General features: G+C 47.0%; 1 pseudogene; it reads left to right on the top strand.

The window, feature by feature from the left end:
- The first annotated feature begins 4,456 nt into the window (after nucleotides 1-4,456).
- LOC141091553 (uncharacterized) lies at nucleotides 4,457-5,300 on the top strand (annotated as a pseudogene).
- Nucleotides 5,301-5,667: the final 367 nt, after the last annotated feature.

The following is a 5,667-nucleotide window of genomic DNA, read 5'->3' as shown; positions in this document are numbered from 1 at the left end:
ACTGTCACAAAATGTAGAAGCACACCGTCTACAGCGACAAGCTGAAACACAAAGCCAGAGAGAAGTGCGACTACAACACCAATGACAAATCAACATCCACCGACAAATAAGTCACATACAAAAAGAAAGACATGAACTTCAACTGCAAGCAAAAAATGTAACTGTCACGGGGCAATAAGGGGAAAACAGAAGATGTGGAACCGGGGCCCCTGAACTGCCCCTCAGGCTAAGGGGTAACCCTGTCTTTCCTTAACTTGGGGGTACACTTAAAGGTAGTGAGGCCCAAGTCCCCGACCTGTCCCTGTCTCCTGTTTAGCCCTGAGCTAAACCCCCAACCCCCTCCCCAGGAGATGAGACAGGGAAAAGTGTACTAGACAAAAACCCAAACGAAAGATACAACAGACAGGGTTAAATAAAATAAAACTTAGCTTGCTCTGCTGCAATGCTCCTGGACAGCAGAGATAGCCACTTGACAACAGCAAACAACTGAAGTACCACAGAATTCAGCTCCTGAACTCCAGCTTGGTTGGTCTCACAAGAGCAAGTGTATAACCAACAGTGATTTCCAGCACCTGAACTCCTTTTATAGGAAGGAGGGGGAGAAGTTACCACCTGCATAAATAATTAATCACATGCAGTATCCCTGCAGTAACCCCGGCAGCCACCGGGGGGAATATACATCAGCAGACCAACTACAGTTGTAGTAAACCCCAGCGTCCACCGGGGGCAAAACTCATATTAAACACCCGATGGGCAAAGAGAAAAAGGTTTAAATGAGGAAATCCAGACCTGACACAGATCCAAGAAATGGATCGTGACAGTACCCCTCCCACAAGGAGGGGCCTCTGGACCCTCAACCAAGCGCCTCACCCCAAAAAAACCCTATGATGAGGACGCCTGGAAACAGTAGAGTTTACCTAGATAAACACCTGACTCTCAGGTTTATGGCAAATGTGGTTATATACATGTTCCGGAGGCGGCACACTTCTCCAGAGCGCCGACCTGGGGAACGAATTGTGTATGGGCTTGACAGAGGGTAACTCCAGCTGGTAGGTCACTGGGCCGAGAATGGTGGACAACCGATAAGGACCGATAACTCGAGAGTTCCAGAATCCAGCAGCACACTTCCCCCGGATGTGATTGGTGGACACCCATACAAACTCATTCACACACAGGTCCGGACCTGAACGTTTAATACCACTCATGCATCTGCCACAAAATGGTGAACTCTTTGAAGGACTGACAACAGAGGCGTACCCCTGTGTTACCACACTCACACCCCCACGATTTTCAGCGGAAACCACCACCTTCCGCTGACCCCTCCTCCTAAGAGGACTCCGACTACCAGGGTTGGCTACTGGTGAGGTTTGAGACTGGTCCCTACTTCCGGGCAGCACCTCTGCTGCCCCTACTGAGGAAGAAGGGAACGGTTGTAGCAAGACGGTGGAGACCGTTGCCGCCGGGCAGCAGCCCTCACACGACTGCCCCCAGCTGACAACTTCCCCAGACCGCCAATCTATCACCGGGTTGTGCTTCTTTAACCAAGGGAGGCCTAGTACGATGGGTGATGGTATTCCGCGCAAGACGTAGCATGAGAGGGACTCCTCATGATGAGTCCCTATACGAAGATGTATATTGTCTACGACTTGGGTACGGCTCCCCTGGCTTAGTGGGACAGAGTCAATGGCCTGGATGCTTAAGGGTTTGGCTAGCATCCTACACCTGAGGCCATGGGTCTCGACAAAGTGGGCATCCACCAGGTTGACTCCAGCTCCACTGTCCAAAAGTACCGGAAGGCCCTCAGTTTCCCCACCCACCGTAAGCTCTGCCCATAGGGTACACTGAGGGGAAGAAATGGAGGAAATACACACTCCCTGTTTGTCTCCCTCCACACGACCAGGGGGGGCTGCTTCTTCGGTGGTACGGAAGATTTGGCGCGCACTGGGCAGACTCCAATAAAATGGCCAGTCTGCCCACAGTAAAAACATGCCCCCACACCTCGGCGATCCGCAGGCAACCCCTTTTTGGAAACCACTACTCCAAGCTGCATGGGTTCCTCCGATTGTTCAGGTGTGTCCTCCTCCCTAGCAAGGACTATAGGGGGCACATATGGTGCATGTCTCTCCCTGAGGCGTCTATCCACCCGGATGGTAAGGGACATGGCGGCCTCCAGTGACCTGGGGGCAGCATACTGCACCAGAGTATCCTGCAACTTCGGAGACAGACACTGCACAAAATGACTCCTCAGTGCAGGGTCATTCCACTGCGTGTCAGTGGCCCACGTCCTGAACTCTGAGCAGTACTCTTCAACAAGCCGGCCTCCCTGCTTGATCTTACGGAGTCGGGATTCTGCCAAGGAGACGCCATCAGGATCACCATACACCAGCGCCAGAGCAGTTAAAAACCCGTCTACCGACCGTAAAGATGGCGAACCGGTCGGCAGGGAGAAAGCCCTGGCCTGGGGATCTCCCCTAAGCAGGGAGACAATAATTCACATGCGCTGTTCTTCACTCCCTGAAGAACGGGGGCGAAGCCTAAAATATAATTTACAGGCCTCCTGAAACACAATAAACTTGTCTCTCCCACCAGAAAACTTGTCCGGGAGAGAGATCTTAGGTTCTGGTTGGGCCTGTACCTGAGCTGAGGCCCAGGTCCCCACCAACTGCTGCAGTTGTTGCACCATCTCACCTCGCAACAGCTTAAACACATCGGTGAGAGACTGTAGCATTTGGGCGAAGGCCTGCATTTGGGCCATGGCTCAGCAGGCAGAATGTGAGGGTTGGTTACAATGTCACGGGGCAATAAGGGGAAAACAGAAGATGTGGAACCGGGGCCCCTGAACTGCCCCTCAGGCTAAGGGGTAACCCTGTCTGTCCTTAACTTGAGGGTACACTTAAAGGTAGTGAGGCCCAAGTCCCCGACCTGTCCCTGTCTCCTGTTTAGCCCTGAGCTAAACCCCCAACCCCCTCCCCAGGAGGTGAGACAGGGAAAAGTGTACTAGACAAAAACCCAAACGAAAGATACAACAGACAGGGTAAAATAAAATAAAACTTAGCTTGCTCTGCTGCAATGCTCCTGGACAGCAGAGTAGCCACTTGACAACAGCAAACAACTGAAGCACCACAGAATTCAGCTCCTGAACTCCAGCTTGGTTGGTCTCACAAGAGCAAGTGTATAACCAACAGTGATTTCCAGCACCTGAACTCCTTTTATAGGAAGGAGGGGGAGAAGTTACCACCTGCATAAATAATTAATCACATGCAGTATCCCTGCAGTAACCCCGGCAGCCACCGGGGGGGAATATACATCAGCAGACCAACTACAGTTGTAGTAAACCCCAGCGTCCACCGGGGGCAAAAACTCATATTAAACACCCGATGGTCTAAAAGAGAAAAAGGTTTAAATGTGAGGAAATCCAGACCTGACACAGATCCAAGAAATGGATCGTGACAGTAACCCACGATGAGAACACAATTCACGAACACAGATGCGGCCCCATGAACCATTTATGTCAAAGTTGTCAATCTTTGAGTTTTGGAGCTGAAACGCCTTCTGATGGAAACTTACGCAGTGCTGTCAGAAGGGGAAAGTCCATCTACTCATACTCCAGTATCCAGAAGAATTCAAAAAGTTGATGACAGGAGAAAGTGAATTCAGCAAAAATTTCATGGAAAATTTTCGTAGTATCAACGGCTCTTTTGCTTTTGCTTCCAATGGAGCAAGTATTTCACCACCACCTGGATATGGCCCATACTGTTTTTGCATATATGGACAGATCTATCATCGAACAGGCACACTACTTTACATCCAACAGAGGAAGACCAACCAAAATTTACTCAACTTTATATACTGGATACCGCCGATGCAAATGAACTAAGACTCAAAATAAAAGAAAATGAAAAACGTCAACCTACATTGATGAACATTATCGCTGAGCAACTGCAAGCTAACAATCCATTCGCTGCTGCCTATCGAATGCTACATGACGAAGAACAACAAGACCAGATCAAAGCTCATCAAAATGGAACTGTCATGCCAACCATCACAATGGCTATTAAACAAGATAGGACTCAAGATCCAAGGCGATACAACAACCCAACAGTGAGTGAAGTGGCAGTTGTCTTTCAGAATGAAGATGGTGAGCCTCCCTTCAATAGAGACATATTGATCCATTTAAAACCTGATCCGCGCAACCCTCTGGCTCCCAAAACACAACGTATCAGCATTCTCCATAGCAATTTGGATGCTCTGCTGTATCCTATATTTTTCCCTTCCTTATGGAGACCAAGGCTGGCATGACGGTCTAAAACAACAGGGAAATAGTGCCCGAAGACTAACCCAACTTCAGTACTATAGCTTTGTATTATCGGTCAGGAAGGGGTTTAATCCACTATTCAATGGTGGCAAACTCACACAGCAATATTTGGTCAATGCAAATCATCTACATTACATCAGAATGCATCAGAAAGATTTAAAAGTGGAAGATTACTGCCTCCTGCAAGAACATTTACTAAAAAAATCTATTGAAAAGGGCATCCCAATTGGAAAGACAATAATTTTACCATCATCTATTGAAAGCAGTCCAAGAAACATGCAACAGCGCTACCAAGATGCTATGTGTATAGTAAAGTATGGTTGACCAGATCTGTTGTCACCATGACATGTAATCCCAAGTGGACTGAAATAACAGAAAATTTAGAACCATGGCAACGTGTGGAGCATAGGCCAGACTTGGTGGCCCGTGTTTTAAAAAATTAAACTTGATTCCCTATTAGCAGACATCAACAATGGCTTATTTGGAGAGGTCACCGCAGCCGTTCATGTCATCGAGTTTCAAAAGTCTTCCACACGCACATATTTTAATAATCCTGGAAAAGCAATTCAAAAATAAGAAATGAAGATGGCATGGACAACATAGTATGGGCAGAAATTCCCGATGAAATGAAACAAAATACCCTCAGCGCCACAACATTGTTATTAAAAACATGATTCATGGTCCCTGAGGAGAAGCCAATCCTAACTCTCCCTGTATGGATAATGGGAAGTGTACCAAAGGTTTCCCAAAAACATATCAAGAATTTACTGTCAAAGAAAAGGACGGCTATCCAAGTTACCGGAGAAACATTGGGAGAACATACGACCATCATTCAAAAACAATTGATAATAATTCATGGGTTGTTCCATATAACCCATATTTGCTCAAAAAATACAACTGCCACATTAATGTGGAAATTTGTGCATCTATCCAAAGTGTTAAATATTTTTTTAAATATGTATACAAAGGACAAAGCCAATATTGAAATAGCTCAAAGAGACATCAAACATGATGAAACAAAACAATTTGGCAATTCCAGATACGTCCGTGCACCCAAAGCTGCATGGAGAATATTTGCTTATCCAGTGAATAGACAATTTTTTGCCATCATTCACCTAGCGGTACACCTGCAGAATTCTCAGCCACTATTAGAAGTGCATTGAGCAGCAGGGTGCTGTGCTGGTAAAAGGGAAAAAAAAAATCTCTTTTAAATCTGCCTGAGCGAGTGTGAATGAGCTGAGTGTGACCTGAGCGTAAGTGCGAACTGTGGTAAGTGTGTGACTTGTGATTCAGTGACTTTGGATTCAGGGAGTTTCCAAGGGAGGTATTACTGAATTGCTGTTATATTTTAT

Source organism: Dendrobates tinctorius, unplaced genomic scaffold, assembly GCF_039654945.1.
Source record: "Dendrobates tinctorius isolate UK_male_01 unplaced genomic scaffold, ASM3965494v1 ptg000054l, whole genome shotgun sequence".
In the NCBI taxonomy this organism is placed as follows: Eukaryota; Metazoa; Chordata; class Amphibia; order Anura; family Dendrobatidae; genus Dendrobates; species Dendrobates tinctorius.
The sequence above is the reverse complement of the archived record's forward strand: the minus strand, read 5'-3'. Positions and strand labels throughout refer to the sequence as shown.